General features: G+C 36.5%; 1 long non-coding RNA gene across 1 annotated transcript in view; it reads right to left on the bottom strand.

Moving 5' to 3' along the window:
- The window catches only part of LOC137094583 (uncharacterized), a 31,599-nt gene extending 21,860 nt beyond the window's left edge, over nucleotides 1-9,739 (bottom strand). Inside the window, exons 1-2 of the long non-coding RNA XR_010908678.1 lie at nucleotides 9,633-9,739; nucleotides 6,662-6,842 (exon numbers count right to left, since the gene is read on the bottom strand). This is a non-coding gene — a long non-coding RNA (uncharacterized lncRNA). The remainder of the gene's footprint in view (nucleotides 1-6,661; nucleotides 6,843-9,632) is intronic.
- Nucleotides 9,740-10,241: the final 502 nt, after the last annotated feature.

The following is a 10,241-nucleotide window of genomic DNA, read 5'->3' on the forward strand; positions in this document are numbered from 1 at the left end:
GTCTTCCAGAGTCGCGGTCAAAGCTGATTCGAAAGACCGCCGTTCGCCAGTTTCTGTGTTTACTAGAAGCACACAAACGCAACTCGGCCGTCGTCATTATGGCCCCGCCCGCCGACTCTATACATGATGTGATTGGCCCGTCCAGATTGAGAGGAATACAGCTCAGAAGGGTATTGACAGTTCCTAGACGACACTCGCGGGCAAATTAAATTTGCTGCCGCTAGGGTGCGTCTAGATTTCTAGGCTACAAAATCAGTGCTTTACTGTCAAGTGCAGTTCTGTCTGACAAAAGTGCAGTATTAATTTTGTTGTCTGCATTTGCAGTAAATTTGATCATATCCATCATTATTTTTCCTTGTCCTAGATTTATTTATTTACTCTAATTTAAGGCCCTAATCCCTAGCAAAAACATTCACAGAGAACTCATGAGCCGGATGGGCCAAATTTTAGCCCCAGTCCAGCCCTGCATGAAGAAGAAGAATTTTTTTTTTTTTTATGCTTCTGTTCTGTCATGTGATTCTGTAGCTGAAGGAATGCTGAAGGACAGCTCATCATACATGATAGTGGTACTATGAAATGTTTTAGTCCAACCAGACTTATTTCTACTTCACCAAGTAGAAAGAAAGAAAAGCTTTAAAAAAAAAAAAAAAAAAAATTCAAACCTGCCTGTGTGACTACATCATTCTGTCATCAACTCTTTACCCAAAATAGGAGGGTTACTATAGCAACTACCTGGGTTAATAACCCCTTCACAACAGTGTGTCCAAGCCTGACATTTTAACACATAATATATATATATATATATATATAATTTTTATCCAAAAGAAATGGGAATGGTTTGTCATAATGGCGTGACAAATACAGGCTCTTGAAAGCTGCAATAGCTGATATTAAAACCAACTGCTGTCAAATCATACAAATGTTCACACTTTCATCAGAAATGTGAATATATTAAATGAGTAAGGGCATTAGAGAATCTTGTCATGTCCCTGGTTTCTCAGATATTTCTTCTGTGTCTCCTCTAGTTTTAGAAGAGATCTCAAAACTGTCTCAAACTGTGCTTAGACTTTCCAAACTGAAGTCAAAATGACTGGTGTAATTTTGTAGGCCAACCTGGAAGTTAGCATCACCCCAGTTCCAATAGGACTTTTTCATTGGCTTTTGGATTATTGCATAAAAGATAACAAAAGTTTATAATTCTTATACGTTCAATCATGAAAAAAATAATCTTCACTAATGAACACAACTTCAATGAATTTTGAGTATAAATACAATCAGCAGAAGTCAAAAGCCAAAAACTCTTTTACTCTAATATACTTTCAAAATGGAGGGCCAACATGGCGACCGGCATTCGAACCCCTCACCCGTATTTTCAATGGCATATTATAAACTTACAAGAATACTTTATTACTTTAAAGAAGTAAATATACATTAATGAGCACATGTATTTTTAAAAGAACTAAGTGTTTTTAGCTAAGAATAAACTAAAAAAGTTACACAGTGTAGCTTTAAAAACAAATGTGAGGCGAACAACAAATGTGAGTAATAAAAAAATTCACCCATTATTTTAAAGTCGCCATGAAACGGAAGTTGGGATTTGTTCTTTTTTTCCTATTGTGACGTATATCTGAGTAAAAGAGCTTCTGAAATGAAAAAAAAAAAATCTAGGGCGGGGCTTGATTTCATCCTTCGGGAATTGATTGGATCTTTGGGCATTGCTAACAAAATGGAAGCAGAAACTAGACATACCACGATAGTTCCACCCTCGTGCCATAGCACATGACAGGAAGAGAAGTCATTGGAGTGGGAGGAAAGGTTAACGTTTTGATTAAAGATTATGAGGGCACATGAATTAAAAAAAAAAAAAATCAATAAATTTATAATAAAGTACAAAATTAAATAGAGTGAGGAAAACAAGTATTTGAACACCCTGCTATTTTGCAAGTTCTCCCACTTGGAAATCATGGAGGGGTCTGAAATTATCATCGTAGGTGCATGTCCACTGTGCAAGACATAACCCTAACCCTTTTGCTTATTGCACTTAGCACTTTATTGTGAAGCACCTATAACCCTTATCTAAAATATATATATATACCCAGAAATCACAATATATGATTTTTTTAAACAATTTATTTGTATGATACAGCTGCAAATAAGTATTAGAACACCTGTCTATCAACTAGAATTCTGACTCTTAAAGCCCTGTTAGTCTGCCTTTAAAATGTCCACCTCCACTCCATTTATTATCCTAAATTAGATGCACCTGTTTGAGGTCGTTAGCTGCATAAAGAAACCTGTCCACCCCATACAATCAAGGCCCTGTCCACACGAACACAGGTATCTTCAAAACCGCAGCCTTTTCTAGCCCTTTGGCAGTTCGTCCACACGCAAACGCTGAATCCGGTTACTGAAACCGGACTTTTTTGAAAACTCCGGCCAGGGTGAAGATTTTTAGAAACTCTGGTTACAGCGTTGTCGTGTAGATGGTGAAACCGGAGATTTCGGCTTTTTAAGTCGAAGTGCGCGCCGTTCTCTCCTTTGTTTGACGTCAGATTTCCCAAGTTATCTCCATTTGACTTACGTGAGTCGAGTCTAAGCGGTGGACTCCACTAACAGCGCTTATCCCATGTATAGCCTACAGATACATGTTCAGTTATTTCATTGTATTGCAGAACAAAGGCGCCAGAATGCAATAATACAAAATAGAAAAGCAGGTGTGTGAAGCTATTACACTCCACTTCGGCCCTGCACATGTGTATATACAGTTACCTGTCACTGAGTCCAAAGTAAAGGAACTTGTTGAAGGGTTTCACTTGAGCCCATGGCATCCCTCAGTCAGTGTGCAATGTGCATCGGTGCCGTGGATGGGACCCATGTGGAAATCAGGCAGCCAATCATAGCGTAGTTTTGTGTTCTCATGTGGACAGATTTTTTTTTAAAACCGTGCTTGTGTGGATCCGATTGCGATTGTTTTTTAAAACGGAGGAGCAAAAAACTCCGGTAATAAAAATACCTGTGTACATGTGGACTAGGCCTAAGAATCCAACTACTAACATGGCCAAGAGGAAAGAGCTGTCCAAAGACACTACAGACAAAATTGTACACCTCCACAAGGCTGGAAAGGGCTATGGGGAAATTGCCAAGTAGCTTGGTGAAAAAAGGTCCACTGTTGGAGCAATCATTAGAAAATGGAAAAAGCTAAACATGACTGTCAATCTCCCTCGGACTGGGGCTCCATGCCAGATCTCACCTCGTGGGGTCTCAATGATCCTAAGAAAGGTGAGAAATCAGCCCAGAACTACACGGGGGAGCTGTTCAATGACCCGAAAAGAGCTGGGACCACCGTTTCCAAGGTTACTGTTGGTAATACACTAAGACGTCATGGTTTGAAATCATGCATGGCAAAGAAGGTTCCCCTGCTTAAACCAGCACATGTCCAGGCCCGTCTTAACTTTGCTAATGACCATTAGGATAATCTAGAGGAGAAAGTCATGTGGTCAGATGAGACCAAAATATGAATGTTTTGGTCATTATTCAACTAAACGTGTTTGGAGGAAGAAGAATGATGAGTACCATCCCTACTGTGAAGCATGGGGGTGGTAGCATCATGCTTTGGGGGTGTTTATCTGCACATGGGACAGGGCGACTGCACTGTATTAAAGGGTTACTTCAGCGATTAGCATATGGCTTAGTATCAGTAGAAACTCTGGAGTATATTCAAATGATTGTGCTTTCCCCCCTCATATCCCCCTAAGACAAGAGATTAATGCATTTCATTTCTGGAAAAATTCCTCCTATGATGAAAATTGACGGTATTTGCATCATAGGAGGAATGTTTGACCAAAGGCTAAAGACTACAGCCAGCAGAGGGAGCCATTTCCGCATGTTTTGAACCTGCACATGGGGGATGGAGATCACACTCAGAGCTCTGCTCGCCGCTACAGGCACTGATTTAAACGGAGCTATTGTGAACAATGTAAGTGTTTTAACTTCTCAAATTAATTTCTATGAAAGTTAAGCTTGCAAAGGAATGAACTGAAACGCGCCAGACTGAACTCGCTTTGTGAATGTATGCCGCGAGTGCAGTCGGGATTACCTCAGCTCTCATCACGAGAGCTCAGCTCATTTATCGACTCCTGCAGTTAGTGCTCAGTGCTGTGAGACTCGCGCTGTGACTCACTCATTATATTGAACAGACACGTTCAGTTTTTAATTGTAGTGTCTTCTCCAACTCAGTCACAGTAATCCAGTAGGTGGCCTTGGGAATTCTGGGAATTGTAGTCTTTCATCCCCATGAGAAAAAAATACATTTTCTGTCTTTTCTCAGTCTAGAAGGCACCAAATTCAAAAATAATTTCACATTTCTACTACATTGATGACCCAGTTTAAATACAGATTCATCGTCCCAGCGCTGAAGTACCCCTTTAAGGAGAGGATGGCCAGTGCCATGTATTCTGAGATTTTGGGGAACAACCTCCTTCCCTCAGTTAGAGCACTGAAGATGGGTCGAGGCTGGGTCTTCCAACATGACAATGACCCAAAGCACACAGCCAGGATAACCAAGGAGTGGCTCTGTAAGAAGCATATCAAGGTTCTGACGTGGCCTAGCCAGTCACCAAGTATTATTTATGTATTAATTATGTATTTATCACAGAATAGAACGTGAAAATATCTTAAGCTTGTGTTCACCACAGACCTCATTTCAAACATTATCAAAAAAAACATTGACTCCTGGATGATGGAACCGGAAGTGCTAAAATGCAAACTCATTTCCAATCATTGCATATGAAATCGCATACTATATAGAAGGGGAAAAACAATGTGACAAAAGAATTAGTCCGAATTCACAGTACCGTACTCATATAGAAGTAGGCAAAAAATACCCTGATGACATAGGCTACTACTTCCAGTGAGATATTGTGCATACATTGTACACTTTACAGTCCCATGAGGCCACGAGAGAGGATTTGTGAATGGCAGTGACACGACTGACGCTGGTAAGTAATGTGATATTGACAGCATCATGAAGTACGCCCAAATTACATTCATTCCAGACAAATTCATACTATATAACATACTTTTTTTAGTGGTCATGAAGTAATTACTTATTCAAAATAAGTACCTATTCAAGAGAGTATGCATTATGCAATTTCAGACGCAGACAGTAAATATTTAGCATTACATTTTTCTAAGATCTAAAAAAAAAAGTATGCTACCCAATGTACACAACAGCACAATACTCCAATGTCAAAATTGTCTAATTTGTGTCTCATTGCATTTTTCAAGTGAATTTAAGGAGAAACAACTGAGAAACATTAATAATATATGCACGTTCCATAAATAAAGTATATTTTAATTTATAATTTAAAGCACAATTCCCATGTTTCTTTTTATGAGAATGATTGTTTTAAATATTTGATATATCTATAGGATATAATTGTACTTAAAATCAAACATTTATTTTATACTTATTGCAACAAAAACACACAAATCATGGTTTTAAACTGTAGTTAAACTGCTAATCTTGTATAAAGTGAACAGAACTCATTTTAGCTCTTAGCAATTGTTCAAACAATATTTCATTTGACATCCTGAGGTCGGAGAACAACATTTTCTGAATCACTTTAAATCATTTGTTAAAAAAAGACCAACATTACTTCATTTTTCAGGCATTTCATGCCCTATTTTGTACCGTGTTTGTGGAAAGTGCCAACAAACCTCCTGAGCGTTGAAAAAAAAAACAACCTCTGAGCAATAAAAATTTGTCTTTGGGGAAGGTTTATATAGAGCAACCCAAAAAAAGGAAGATGTTTAACTTTATGTATTATTGAAGGGGAGTTAATATCATGCCATTTCAGAGAAAAATTGCCTTTCTTTCAGATGTCCCTTAACTTTAGCCCATGGGGAGCTGACGGGGACAGGTTTTATCGTTTACTATGACTGTAGGCTGCATTTTAACCAAGCATTTGAGAGCATACAAGCAAAGCTGAAGGCTGGCCTCGGGAGATTTCAAGGATAAATCGTCTATTTAGACTTACCCCAGAGGATCATGGGTCAGACGCAGATATACAGTGTATTCTACCTTTTAATAGTCAGAGCTATAGAGCTTTAATTGCAATGCAAACTGTAATTAAAACTATCTACTAGGTTTAGGATTACACTTTATACGCTCTCATCATTAACATAGACCTTGCTCTCTTTTGCAGGTTTGTGCTTGATGTGAAGCTGTGTTTTTGCAAAATTTAATGAAATCTTTTCATCGCATCTAGCTCCTGAATGACCCCTGTATATTCTGCCTTTTCATTTTTAAATTACACTGTAGCCAGCGAGAAGAGAAGAATGGGAACAGAAACATGTCCGTTAAGCTAAATCGTTTTAAAGCATGTTTATAGAATCGAGATATAGCATGACGTTCCTGCTGGCTCTGAAATACATGTATTCATTGTAGTATGTTTTATAATGTCTAATCTGAGGTACACTTTCATTCTACGACAGTAACCAGGCTGTATCAATTGAAATCGATTGTGATATCAGGGCTTATGGCCTTGGCTAAATTGTAAGTGTCAGTAGGAATCAAAATTCTATTATTTTCCAAACAATCACAGATAAAGCTGTATAAAAATTCCAATGCCTGGTCTCTGAAAGCGCTTGTTTGCTGTACCTGATTGAGGCCGCTCTCTGCAGCCTCGTTCCGGTCCTGTGGGACACACTCAATTTTCCGCAGGCTTATCTTGCCAAGGTGGCCAATTTAGGAACCTTTTGCTTCTTGGCTTTTTGAGATATGGCCCCATATTACAAACACAGGGGGGGACAGTTGCATTTGTTGGGATGGTTTCTGGGTTCTGGGAAAAGAGAAAGACCTGAATTAAAAATTGATGGCCTCGTAGTTGATGTCCCAGAGTAAAGAATATGTTTAAAACAACAGTTCAGCCAAAGATATGTCAGCATTTAGGCTACTCACCTTCATGTCATTCCACACTGGACAAACTCAATTTATTTTACTCCAATAAATATGTGTATCTCATGAAAAACAAATTGATGCAATTAAATGTAATTGAGTTGGTCCAACTCAATGTGATCAAATACAGTTTTTCTCAATGGCTTTGGCACATTTTTCCGAAGGAATCTCTAAACTGTAAGTTCAATTGTCACAACTGTTCGCTGGAACATCAGAACTAGCATGTCTGCAAAATGTAGTAACTTACCCAAAACATTCAATTATGCTTCAAAACCTAGTTATTTTGTCAGTAAATTGGCCATTGCCACCTAAATGAAAAGTGTTTGACACCATGTGAGCCACATTGGTCAAAATGTTTAGATGTTTTTTCAATATGGAACTATTTATGTACAAATTTCATGTTTGTTTTTTTGTTTTCTGCTTTCCATTCTTTACAATAATGTCAGTGCCTCTGAAAGCTCCTGAGGATCACAATGAGCATTTTACTCTTTAAAAAAAAACCCAAAAAACTCTAATTTCAGATTCGGACAGTCGGTAAAAATTGACTAGGAAATTTAAATTATGTAGTACTACACAAAAAGAAAAATTAACATTTGTATTCATTTATTTTTGAAGAAACGTTACATGTAAGCTTACTGTAATATTGACAGTTGTTTGTTCATTTTTACACACTCTATAATGTCTTTCTCTAACACATATACATATCTTCTTAAACATCTTCCCATTGCTTTTCCACAACAAGAATTTTCAGCTTACATGCAACACAATTCTACAAAAATAAATGTACCGCATAAACACAAATGATTAAGTACAAAATATGTACTGATGTAGCGGTTGCTGTTCAGGGCTGTGATGTTCCTCCATGTTCAAAAATGCTGGCGATTGCTCTGCATTTACTGAAAATGAAAGTTTTTTTTTTTTTTTTTTTTTTTTAAATATCCAATTAATGTGAATTAAAAAAACGTCCTTGAAAGCTTTTCTGGTCAAGAGTGCAGCCTAAGCATTCATATTTTTCAAACTTTCTGTATTTTCTGGCAAAAATATCTGAGTGATATTCAATGTACATGGTTTTAATAAATATAATTTCTCTACTACTGCATTATTAAACATGATCCACAAAACCTGCACTTACATTTATCCATACAAATTGCATAACAATTATTAGTATGGTATGAAGACAATGAAATGCTAAATCAGATGTATAATAGACACATCGCTCAAGAGTGTTGTTCATTCTTGTTCTAATTGCATTGCCTACTTAGGGCAGGGCTCACTGGACCTAGACAACTGACTTGTTGCACACTGCCATCTAAAGCAATGAGCGCGCAATTACAATAGTTTAAAAAAGTTTTCCAAATAAATCCGCAGAATACTTTTTTTTAATTTTTATTACACGGTAATACTGTTTTTTGAACATGTACCATGGTATAATATTATGGTGCTATTCTTTGAAGTATCTTAGGAGAAGCATATACCATGCACTTCAATTACAAAAAAAAAGTAGGCTATCATGATAGGCTATATACCATGTTTTTGGACATATACAATGGAACTAGATACTATGTCTTGACATGTACCATCTTGTGGGGGGGAGAGAGTCTAATTTGTGTCTCTTTATACATTTCAAAGGAATTTAAAGGGATAATTCTCCCAAAAATGAAAATTCTTTCATAATTTACTCACCCTCAAGTTGTTCGAACCCAGTATTAATTTCCTCCTTCTGTTGAACACAAAATAATATAATTTAAGGTATAACTGTAGCCAAACAGTTGACGGACACCATTGACTTCCATTGTAGGAAATAAATAGGCTACTATGGAATTCAATGGGGTCCATCAACTGTCTGGTTTCCAACACTCTTCAAAATATCTTCTTTTGTGTTAGGCAGAAGAAAGAAACTCATACAGGTTTGGAACAACTTGAGGACGAGTAAATGATGACAGAATTTCCTTTTTGGCTGAACTATCCCTTTGAGGAGAAACAAATAAGGTAACTAAAATCTCCAATAGGCACTTTCCACAAATATGTCCTATATTTTTTAAAGCACAAATTCCCTATTTTTCTTGTGAGATTTGTTAGATACGTTAAAATAAAAATAATATTTAGGCTACTTAAATTAACTTAAATTAAATGTTCAGGCGTTAAGATTATTTTATAATTACAGCAAGCACACACACAAATCAATACGTTAACAAGTTTAGGTAACGGCAACAACAAAAAAAAAGCTCATATAAAATCATTTTAAAACAGCTCAAATGATATTTAGAAAGATTATGAACTAATGAAGTTTGCGAACAAAACTAACTGTTATATGGTGGAATTAGGCCTAATACTTTAATGCCATGGTACAAGCATTTCCATACAAAAAAGCACTAATATCATAACGTTACATTATCTGTTACCATGGTACCAACAGTAGGCACATACCACACGTTACAAAAAATAGTATTTATACCTTGCTAGAAAATAATTATTAACACAAAAATACTAAACACAAGATAAAATAAATAAGAACATAAAACACCAGATAAATATAGCTTTGCAAACGACTGACACAGGCCTCAAGTTCAAATCCAAGTACCTTAAACGTTAATTAATAAACCAAACAAGTAGCAAACGTATGTCAGTGGATGTATATTTGGAGTAGGTGCATTTTATGTTGTGATTTGATTACCTTGACCAAATATGTTCAGTACTTTTACCTTCCATCCCATATTTTTTGGCTAGGCTCATGAGCGTTTTGCCGCTTTCGGAACACTTCTTTCATGAACTTTCGTTTCGGATCTGTAGTTCGAATCTTTTATTTCGGCTCTGTGATTCGAATCTTTTATGTCGGATATGTAGTTTGAAACTTGCCAACGTCACGTGATTTCATCAAACGATTACAATAAGCTTTTTTAATACGTGCGCTCTCAAGAATCATATTGATTTTACAGTATGTTGATAACCCTCTGTTCTTTCTGTTTAGAGAAACCTGAAAATACTTTAGGCCAACATTTATTTTGGAATTGCTCTCACACAGTGACATTTTGGTGTAAATGTGATATGTGTGATTTCATCAGATGTTATGTGAATCCTAATGTTGAATTTACATATAGAAATGTAAATTTAGATTTTCATGAATGTGAAAAGAAAAAATATATTTATTTTATAAATCGCATTTTTCTGTCAGGCAAATATCCAACCTATTTTTTTAAGATTTAAACTTGAGATGAAAAATGTAGGCCTATTAAATATATATTGTTAAGGGTTTGGCACTTAATCTGGACTGAAAGACTGAAGG

The sequence above is a fragment of the Pseudorasbora parva genome, chromosome 12 (genome assembly GCF_024679245.1).
Source record: "Pseudorasbora parva isolate DD20220531a chromosome 12, ASM2467924v1, whole genome shotgun sequence".
Lineage (NCBI taxonomy): Eukaryota > Metazoa > Chordata > Actinopteri > Cypriniformes > Gobionidae > Pseudorasbora > Pseudorasbora parva.